The following is an 11581-nucleotide window of genomic DNA, read 5'->3' on the forward strand; positions in this document are numbered from 1 at the left end:
GGGCAGAGATATCATCTCTGCTTCAAGGAGCAACCCAGGCCTCTCCCCTAAGCAGAAACTCAGGGCCTTTGGCATCACATACAAATTAAGGGCCCAACGAAATGCAAATGAACATTCATTTCTTTCTGCAAAGAGCTAGGGCCTGTGTGTAATGCGGGCAAAAGGGATGAAACCTCAGAGACCTAGAAGGTGAGGCACCTGCTGGGCCTGAGGAGTGCATATGGGAGAGTCTCATGTAGGAACTGGGAGGTCATATAGATAGGAAGTCGTCTCAAGAATCCTAGACTTAAAAAAAATCCTAGACTTTAGGTAAGTTTCTGCGATGGTAGCAGATTAATGATAAATCAGAGTGCCTGGGGATTAGAAGTGGTGGAGTTCTGTTTCTCTTCTATATTCACTTTCCATATGTATCCTTTCCTCTATCTAGTCTTCTTTCTCCCTACCTCCTCATTTTTCATCCTTTTCTCTCTGTCAATCTCTTATTTATTCAACCACTATTTATTGAATGACTACCATGTGTAAAAGAACTGTGCTAGGTGCTGATTAATAATACTATCCCCTTTCACTCACCCCATTCCTTCTTCCTTTGTATGCCTCTCTCCCTTCCCCTTCTTCATCTCAACATTGTTCCTTATCATATCACAGATGCCATAAAGGTCAGCCTACAGTCCACAGTCTGTACTTCCATGCTCATAAAAAACAAGCACCAATACCTTAGACTGAAAAGGCCACTTATGTATGAGTCTATGAACCCCACTGCTAGACTTTCCTTAGTCCCTTCCTATTTGCTTTTAACTGGATTCCCTTCACTTTTTTCCACACATACACTCCGAAGTCATCCCATTTGTCCACAGACCATGCCAAGGAAACTAATATTCTCTCAGTGTGTACACATAAAGGGAAAAGGAAAAAAAATTAAAGTCACTGATCCCAAATCACCCATCGTAGGAGCTGAGATATTCTTTCCCACCCACCTCAAGATCCCTTGTCCTCATGACTCTTCTAATGGGTGATGAGGCCTTACTTTTTGTCAAAGCAAACACCTAGATAGGGCAGCAATATCTTCTTCTCTCAGTGGTCCTTTGGTGTCAAATGAACTCTGAGAAGCTAAAGCTTTTCCCTACACTGGGAGCAGCAGTAGATTTGTCCCTTATTGTGCACCCTCCTGTGGCCACAGATATGAGCTCTAGCTAATGCTCTGTCAGGATATTCAGGTGGAAGAAAAAGATTAGGAGTTGGAACCTGAAGGATACCAGGTATGTGCCTCACCTAAGTGGTGGCCCTTTAGCTCTGACGTGTCCTAGAAACCTTTACCACACTGAGAATAGTGGTAAGTACAATTCTAGGGGTGGACCTGACAGGATCATGTCAGTCTTATCACACAGTAACATTAGTAGAATTTTTTCAGAGATGTGTACACTCATGGCAATTGAGATCTGAGGCATCCCAGGATGACGCCTCACATTGGAAACAGACATGGAGCCACTCATCTATGTGTACCTACCGGTGATTATCAAAGTGGCAGTGGCCACTGAAGCACTTGCATAGATGGAACAGGGTAAGGGCTCTTCTGTGGGAGGACAGAGGCAGGATTCTGGTCATGAGAGCCTACTGAGTGGGAAGAAGTCTCTGGCTCTCTCCTTCCCAAGAACAGTCAGCAATTCTCTCATCTTCCTATATCAGGGCATACATTTGAAACTCTGTAGAATTCTTTTTGGTTCCTATAGAAGAGTGGAGAGTAAAGATAATCATTACATGATGACATGTAGTAACAACCCCAACATAAACTCTACATCCTAGCCAATCCAACATGCTTACCACCCCTATAATTCATTGTTCCCAAGTTTCAAGAAATCTCCCCAGATTTTTAACCATTCCATCTACCCCTCAATCAATATATGTTGGCTTTTTCTAAGTCTTACAAAATCAGTCTGGACATCTTTCATCTTGTATCTCTCAGCTACCATGTGACAATTTTTCAGTTTTCATGTTTCCTCCATCCCCAACATGGATGTGTGATTTTTGAGATTAAGTCTTCTGCTTTCTTTAAATCTCATTAAACACCTATTTTTTAATGCCACAAATAATGGATAACCAATACTGTTGAATCACAGAACTATAGAGACCATCATACAGGCCTTCACCCAACCTATTCAAACCAGGTATCCTATTAATCCTTTAAAAGGACAAGGATTCCATAGTATCCCTTGGCACTTAGTGCCAGGAATCCTTGCTCTTTATTGCCACAGTGTCCTTCCTTATGAGAATGGCCTTTGGACTGGAGACTTGGGAAAAGAGCCTGACCACTGAATGGACCTTGACTCCCAAGTGAAAAAAAAGGGTTTGTGAATTGGAAACAAGAGCTGAAAAAGCAAGAAGCTGGAGAGAGAATCATAATCATGGTTTGCAAACACCATGCTAGGGTTGGACAGGAGCAGCAGCTAAGAGAAAAGCCATGAGAGACCATCAGAGGGTCTTCACTAATCCTCTGCTACAAATGCAAGAGGGAAAGCTGAAGCACCAGGGATCCACAGCGTGGGGTGATGCATATCAGCCAAAGGTCCATGGCTGATCTAGTGACCCTCCACATCCTACCAAGGCCACTTTTCCGAGCTAACATAAAGTGCAAATTCATTCATCTCTTATCTGTCACTTTTCATTTAGATTTGATTTACCTGCTATGCAAGTTCATTCATCTCTTATCTGTTATTTTTCATTAGATTTGATTTACCTACTATAAAAATCTGTTGGCCAGCAGAAACACTAAGCAGTGTATTTAAGGTTTTATACAAATAGAGCATAAGAGAGAACATTTCTTATTCTAGGGAGATGTCAAGTTTGGTTTACACTGGGAGCTTAGGAACTAATTTAGTGGCAGGAAAATATTGACCTGCTAGCAATAAACCTGGCAAACAAATTCAGAATTCACATATCCCTTTGCTGGCTGCTGTCCTTGCCAGTTGATAATCTAAAAGTATATGAACCCCAAATTCAAATGATGCAGGGAGACTTGGCCTTCTAACAAGTCAATACTCCTATCCAAAATCAGCTTCCAAGTTCACAGGTTCAGCCCAAACCACACTTTACATCTCCCTAGAATAAAGAATGCTATTTATTTTATCTGCTATTTTAAAGTCTTAAATAAAATACACATGGATTAGTATTTCTGCTAGCCATCAAGATTTTATAGTAAATCTAAATTGAAAATAACAGATAAAGAATACATCAGTCTGCACTCTCAGTGAAGCATGGATAAACAGCTTTACTAGGAGGTGGAAAAAGTCACCTGATTAGTTTTAGCTGGCTGGATCTCACTCCCCGAGCTACAAATTGCTGGCACCACCTGTCTTGACTACAAAGTATACTATGAGCTCAGCACAGGACTAATGTACACCTTATGATAGGCTCTTAGGGTTTATGTCTCAGCAAATGCCCCTGAAATGCTCCAGCCCTATGCCTCCTGCCTACAAATTCATTCACCTCTCAGGCCTCTGTGTCTCCTTCCTGCTTGCTCCATTTTCAGGCCTCTAGCTTTTTACTATCCTTTTTCCAAAGGTGAGTAAGTAGGGCTGAGCTTGGGAGTCAAGGTTACTTTTTGTCCAGCAGTCAGGCTTCTCTCTCAAATCTCTCTGCTCCAAAGGCAGGCTACACTTATATCTGACCTAAGTTGTCCTTGCTGCTGATTGAACCTAGTTTTGTACTATGCTTAATGAAGAGAAAGTATGAATGGCTTAATACTTCATAAGTGTGATATATGGGCATATGTGTGATATGTGCAAGCAGGATATACCTAGGCAGCTCCGTGGCACAGTGGATAGAGCACTAGGCCTGGAGTCAGGAAGATATGAGTTCAAATCTGGCTTCAGACATTTACTAGCTATGGGAAGACCACCTTCTGCCTCAGTTTCTTCAATTATAAAATGGTAAATAATAGTACCTACTTCCTAAGGTTGTTGTGAGGATTGAATAATTTATTTGTAAAGCATTTAGCATAGTGTTTGGCACATAGTAAGCACTATATAAATGCTAGTTATTTTTACTATTATTATCATTATATGTACTCAGTGGGTTTTCCTGACTGACCCTTGAGATGTTGCACAGGCAATAGCAGCTTATCCATGGCTCATGAGCCTGCTTTCTATAAGCCTATAGAAAAGCAGGCTGTCACTTTAATAATTAATTGAAGGAAATCCTTACCGACCTTGGTTCAACAGAGGTCTTAAATTATGATAAAAATATGCTCCAAATTTAAGAAAAGAAAATTATCAATGATCGTGAGTTTCCATTGCTACTTCTGAGATCTTTCCTTCTCATTCACAAACCTCTATGTTTACTACTACTACTACTACTGCTGCTGCTGCTGCTGCTGCTGCTGCTGCTACTGCCACTACTACTACTACTCACTCAGGCAAACCACAATGTAGCCATACACATTTAATTGTTCAAAGAAAATGAACAAGACATTAAGAGCTATTCCATGCTGCACTCAGCCCTATTGAGGTCCACCGTCTTTCCCACTTTCCCCAGGTGATGAAAGAATTAGGGGAAGGAGTTCTGCCTCTTTATTGTTGTTGTTGTTCAGTTGTTTTCAGTCGTGTCCAACTCTTCATGACCCTATTTGGGATTTTCTTGGTAAAAATACTGAGGTAGTTTGCCATCTCCTTCTCCAGCTCATTTTGCTGAGGAAACTGAGGCAAACAGGGATAAGTGACTTGCCAGGGTCACACAGCTAGTTTGAGGCTAGATTTGAACTCAGAAAGATGAGTCTCTAGGGGCCTGTATCAATTAGGGGCATATAAGTGTTGTGGAAAGGGATTTTGTCCTCACAATAGCTGGAGAGAGTCCAGCTTTAGAGTTGGAGGACTTGGACTCCTACCTCGGAGACTTTTTTAAACTGTGTGACCTCACACTCCAGATCTCCAGGGCTTCAGTTTGTTCATCTATACAACGAGAATGTTGAGTCTCTAAGATTCTCTAAGATTCCTTCCAGCTCTAAATTCAAGGATCCAAAAGATAAAAATGAGTCCTAAAAGGAGAAACAAGAGAAAGTACGGATAATCTGGCTAAAGAAAGACCTGAGGAGTTGGTCATTGTCCTTCTTTTTGAAGAGGACCAAAAATGACATCACTGTGCTAGAGTCAAGTTACAGTGCGTCAAACTGTGACTGATCAGACCAATACAAGTCAGAATGCTCTGCCAAGGTTGGGCACAAATGATCCATGTGAATATTTGGTGTAGAATCTCTAAGTCTGTGCATCTTGCATTTCTTTTGAGCTGCTTCAATTCTGCTTTGCTCAAAGAGTACAGCACCTTCTCCAATGAGGACATGCCATTCTGGGCAGTCCTGTGCCAGTGTCTCCCATGTCACGCAATCAATTCCAAAGTTCTTCAGAGAGACCTTGTATCACTTCTTCTGCACCATGTGAGCACTTGCTCTGTGTGAGTTCTCCATAAAATAGCCTTTTAGGCAAACATACATTTGGCATTTGAACAACATGGCCAGCCCATCAAAGTTGTACTCTCTGCAGTAGAGTTTGAATGCTTGGCAATTTAGTTCAAGAAAGGACCTCAGTGTCTGGTATCTTATCCTGCCAAGTGATTTTCAGAATCTTCCTAAGACAATTCAAATGGAAGTGATTCAGTTTCCTGGCATGGCACAGGTATACTATCCAGGTTTCACAGGCATACAACAGTGAGGTCAGCACAATAGCTCTGTAGACCTTCAGTTTGGTAGGCAGTCTAATACCTCTTCCTTCCCACACTTTTCTTCAGAGCCTCCCAAACACTGAATTAGCTCTGGCAATGTGTGCTTCAACCTCTTTATCAATGTGTACATCCCTGGAAAGTATACTGCCAAGGTAAATGAACTTATCCACAACATTCAAAACTTCTTCATTTGCTGTAACCAATGGTTCCATATATGAATAGCGTGGTGCTGGCTGATGGAACATCTCTGTTTTCTTGGTGTTAATTGTTAGGCCAAAATTAGCACAAGTAGCAAAGAATTGATCCATACTTTGTTACATCTCAGCTTCAGAGGCTGCATTGAGTGCACAATCATCTGCAAACAAAAAATCATGCACCAAGTCTCCCTTCACTTTGGCCTTTCAAGTTGAAGAATTAACCATCAGTGCGGTAGCTGACCTTGATGCCCTTTTTGTCCTTGAAGACATTTGACAACATTCTAAAAAGCATGGGAGTAAGCACACAGCCTTGTTTCATTCTATCAGTGACTGGGAAAGCACAAGAGCATCATTCATTATCCAGAACCCAGGCAAGCATGCTACCATGAAATTGATGTACAATATTGCTGAACTTCTCCGGGCAACCAAATTTTGACAACAATTTTCCATAATCCCTCATAACTGATAGTATCAAAGGCCTTGGTCAGATCTATAAACATTGTGTACAGACCTTTATTCTGCTCTTGGCATTTCTCCTGGAGTTGTCGGGCAGCAAACATCATATCGACCGAACCTTGACCCTTTCTGAAGGCACACTGGCTCTCAGGTAGATGACCATCTTCCAGGTGAAGAATCAGCCTATTAAGGAGGACTATGGCAAGAATGTCGCCAGCAAGGACTAAGGGAGCCCCTGTGATTATCACAGGACAATCTATTTCCTTTACCTTTATAGAGATGGACAATGGAGGCATCCTTGAGCTCCTGGGGGATAATCTCTTCTTGCCATATAACCTGGAAAATTTCAGTTAGCTTTTGTGTAAGCAACAGACCCCATATATCCCTACCTTGTGAATCTCAGCTGGAATAGAATCATCACCTGGTGCTTTGCCACACAAAAGGAGCCTAATGGCATTCAAAACCTCTTCCTCAGTTGGAACTTCCACTGGGGGGTGGGGATTGACTTCAACCTGAGGTAAACGGTCATTGGCTTCAACATTGATTGATGATGATCTGTTGAGAACACTATGGAAGTGTTCATCCCATCTCTCTAGGATCATGTCCTTATCACTAATCGATGTGGCTCCATCAGCACTGAGTAGTTGAGATACACCATAGGTCTTTGGCCCATAAATAGCCTTCAGGGCATCATAAAAGCACTTTGGATTGTTACTATCAGGATAAAACTGAATTCCATATACCTTCTTACTGAGCCAAGAATCCTGCATCTCTCTAAAATTCATTTGTACTTTACTTTTGATGGAATTAAATGCTGCCTTCTTAGAGATGGATGAACTATCCTGCCAGTAAACCCTATGAAATTCTCATTTTTCATTAAGCAGCTTCTGAATTTCCCCAATCATTTTTGTCAAACCAGTCTTGATGTTTGCAAGTGTTCTGACCCAGATGAGCGAATGCAATACTGTACACCAAATCTCTGAAAGCTGCCCACTCCTTTCCTGCTCCATTGTTGCCAACTGTGTGTTGGCTCAACATTCTCTCCAACTTAGCAACAAACTGTTCCTACTCAGGAAAGCACTCTAATCTGTTGACATTAATTCTTCTGGTAATCATTTTGCCTTGGGGCAACTGCATTTGTTGAATATGAAAATTTAGTTTGAAGAGGATAAATCGATGACCAGTCCAGCACTCTTGACCACACATCATTTTTGTCACTCTCACATCCCGTCTGTCTCTTTTCCTTACAATCACACAGTCTATTAAATGCCAATGTTTGCTACAAAGGTACATCCACAAAGTTTTAATTGCCTTTAGGTAAAGGGAAGACAGTGCTGGTGATGAAAAGGTCATGAGATGCACAAGTCTTCAGTAGTAAGTGACCACTGCTGTTTCTGTTTCCAACTCCATTCCTCCCAAGGACTCCATGTCATGTCTGGTAGTCTGAGGCTTGTCCTCTTTTGGTACATTGATAATAAGGGTCTTCAGGTCTTCATAAAATTTTTCTTTGATCTCATCAGCATTCGTCAGGGTGGGAGTATAGGCACTGATGATGGTGGTGTGGCTTTTCCTGCCAGTGGCAACTGTGTTGTCATAAATCTGTTGTTCACTCCTTTTGGTAGGCATACAAGCTTGTTGACTAGATCAGTTTTGACTGCAAAACCTACACCAGCTTCACGGGGTTCCCTTTTACTGTGACCACTCCAAAAAAAACATGTACTCAGCTCCAACTTCAGTAAGCTGGTCTTCATCTGCCAGCCTTGTTTCATTCAGGGCTGCTATTTGGACGCAACACATGCTGAGTTCTCTCACAATAAGAGTTATTTGTCTTTCAGGTCTACTGGAAGGGAAATATCTGGGCCCCATCCCATCATGACTCAGGGTGCTATACCACAATGCCATTTCCTTGTGCTCAACAGCAGGGAACCCTACTCAAAATATCTGTTCCCAAGGAGCATGTGCACTAATAGAGGATGGCATAAGAGCTAGCAATCCCTCTCAATGCATCATATTAATGTGAGGTTCTTACAGTCTGGGAGCTGATGGATAGAGGACAGAAGACTTCCTGAATGAGCCAATTTTCTTTCCTAAGCTCTGAAAGAATGAAAGAGTGAGGCATCATACGGGGAAAATATCCCTATAGCCAACCTAATCTGTCCTTTTCTAAAAAAACTCCACTATCCCCACTGTGGGAGGGAATGGAAGAAAAGACATACTAAAGTTCTGTGACACTATTATCCCTTAGTTTGGATCCAATGTTGGTAATCATTGTAACTGACTTGACTCCAGCACATGGGTAATTTGATGCATAATGAGGCCAATACTTTGTCAGAAGCTCTTGCTACAGTCACTACAGGGCACAGGGCTTTTCACCTGTGTGGATTTGCTGATGGACAGCCAGGCCTGATTTCTGGCCAAAGCTGCTTCACAAGTTTCACAGGCATGGGGTCATTCACTTGTGTGTGTTCATTGGTGGTTCACCAGAATTGAGTGTTGAATGAAGCCCTTGCCACAGCAGTAGGGTTTCTCACCTGTATGGGTCTTATGATGGCAGTTCAGAAGAGAGCACTGGCTAAAGGTTTTGCCACACTCATGGCATCTGTAGGGCTCTTCACCTGTGTGTGCTCACTGGTGCCTAGTACAGTACACCTACTGAGTGAAATCCTTTCCACATTGGGGGTAGGCATAGGGCTATTCACCTATATGAATACACTGATGGTGGACCAGGTCTGGCTAAAGTCTTTGCCACAAGTGACATAGCAGTGGGGCTGCTCACCTGTGTGGGTTTTCTGGTGCTGTGCCCAGATTGAGCTTTGCCCGAAATGCTTGTCACACTCACTGCAGCTAATTAGCCTTTTCCCCAGTGTGTGTCTGCTGGTATTTGATCAGGTTGGAGCTCCAGCTGAAACTCTTGCCACAGTTACAGCAGATGTAAGACATCTCAGGCCCCTTGTTCCCTGCTCTTTGGTAGGGCTGGAGTGGACAGTGGCAACCCTGGCTGTGGTAAGGTCTGAACCCTACCACCAGCTTCTATAGTTGACCCTGCCTTGGTCTCATTTTTCATTTCATTACCTGGAAAGGACAGAAATGATTTATATCACTAGAGAGATATGCTCTAGAACAAAGCCACTGAATTACAGACTGTTAGAGTTAGAAGACAATTCCAAATGGGGAAACTGAGGACAATAGAGGAGCAGTGACTTGACCAAGACCATACAGGGAATAAATAAGTGTCAGAGCTAGAAACCAAGTTTCCAGACTTAGTTCAGTGCTTTTCCCATTATACCATGACACCTCTGAAGGCCCAAAATAGATTAGACAAGGATAAAAAAAAACCAAGCTACAGGTAAAAGCAGACAACACAGTGGATAGAGTACTGGATCTGGAGTCAGGAAGCCTCATCTACCTGAGTTCAAATCTGGCCTCTGACACTTAATAGCTATGTGACCCTGGGCAAATCACTTAACCCTGTTTGCCTCAGTTTCCTCATCTATAAAATGAGCTGGAGAAGGATATGCAACCAATCTAGTATCCTTGCCAAGAAAACCCCAAATAGGGTCAAAAAGAGTCAGACGTGACTAAAATAATTCAACAATAAAAAAAGAATCTGTTAAGTTCAGGAGTTGGAAATGGAAATAGAGAAGAAGGAAGAAGGGAAGAGGAATCAGTCCAGAAGCTGGCTGAGAACAAGGACTATTTCCAACATTGAAATGCTCCTTTCAGGAGCAGGAAAACATTTTTTCCTCATTAGATCAGAAGGTCCCTAGGGCAATGATGTTCTCAAAGAGGAGCAAAATAACAATGCTATGTTGGAATCAAGGTACAGTGCATCTGACTGTGGATGATCAGACCAATATGAACTCAGAAGACTCTACCACAGGTCAGGCACAAATAGTTTACATAGAGTGGAGATGTCTCTCTCTAAATTTGCGCATCTCATATTTCTTTTGAGCTACTACAACTCTGCTTTGCTCAACAGAACACAGAGCCTTCTTTGATGCAGACACACAATGCTGGGCGGTCCCTTGCCAGTGTCTCCCATGTCAGACAATCAATTCCAAAGTTCTTAAGAGAGACTTTGAGAGTGTTGTTGTATCACTTCTTCTGACCACCACGTGAATGCCTGCCTTGTGTGAGTTCTCCATAAAATAGTCTTTTAGGCAAACATGTTTGGCATTTGAACAACATGGCCAGCCCATCAGAGTTGCACTCTATGTGAGTTTGAATGCTTGGTAGTTTAGCTCAAGAAAGGACTTCGGTGTCTGGTACCTTATCTTGCCAGGTGATTTTCAGAATCTTCCTAAGACAATTCACATGGAAGTGATTCAGTTTCCTGGCATGGCGCTGGTATACTGTCCAGGTTTTACAGGCATACAACAGTGAGGTCAGCACAATAGCTCTGTAGACTTTCAGTTTGGTAGGCAGCACATTAAGAGGTAACAGTGTAGGGAGTGAACACTTTGTTCTCTGCCCATATACATACCTACTGTGTGACTGGGACAAGTTATATCATCTGAGTCCCAGTTTCCTTACCTATAAAATGGGGGGGCTGAACTAGATCAAGGGTAAGCAACTACAGCCATAGCAAAATGTCAAAAACCATTCATAGCTCACAGCTGTACAAAAACAGGTGATGGGGCCAAATTCAGCCTGAGAGCTGTAGTTTGCTAGCCCCTGGTTAGTACTCAATTATTTCTCAAGTCACTTCCAGCTGTAACTTCCTATGATTTTGGGTCTGGGTACATTTCTTTGCTCTGTATCTCCTGTGGTGAGTCAAAGTAAAACCTGGGTTTGAATCCCACCAGGCTCTTCCACTGTATATGACCATGGACAAGTAATTTAACCTCTGGATCTTAATGTCCTAATATATATAGCATGAGTGAGTTGTACTAGATGGCTTCTGAGGTCCCTCCTTCAGTCTTTGCACACAGAGCAATCTGTTCATGGTGCTGACAAAATCACTCCCAGTCTCCAAGGCCTGCAGGAAGGAGACTATTACCCGGGTTATGGTTCCTGATTAATGTGGTGGTTCAGCTCCCCCCAAACATTTGGTTGGAGGATTGATTTTGTCCTGCCTTCCTGGGATGCATCCTGAAGCAGACCTCCTGATGACTCCCATATAATTTCTAAGGACACCATCTCTTGCAAGGGCAAAGCCTGTCCAAGAAATTTTCACCATGCCAGAGTTTAACAAGGTAGTTAAGCCCAGGGCTCTACTTCCT

This window comes from Vombatus ursinus, unplaced genomic scaffold (genome assembly GCF_900497805.2).
Source record: "Vombatus ursinus unplaced genomic scaffold, bare-nosed wombat genome assembly UNPS02014811.1, whole genome shotgun sequence".
Taxonomy (NCBI): Eukaryota; Metazoa; Chordata; class Mammalia; order Diprotodontia; family Vombatidae; genus Vombatus; species Vombatus ursinus.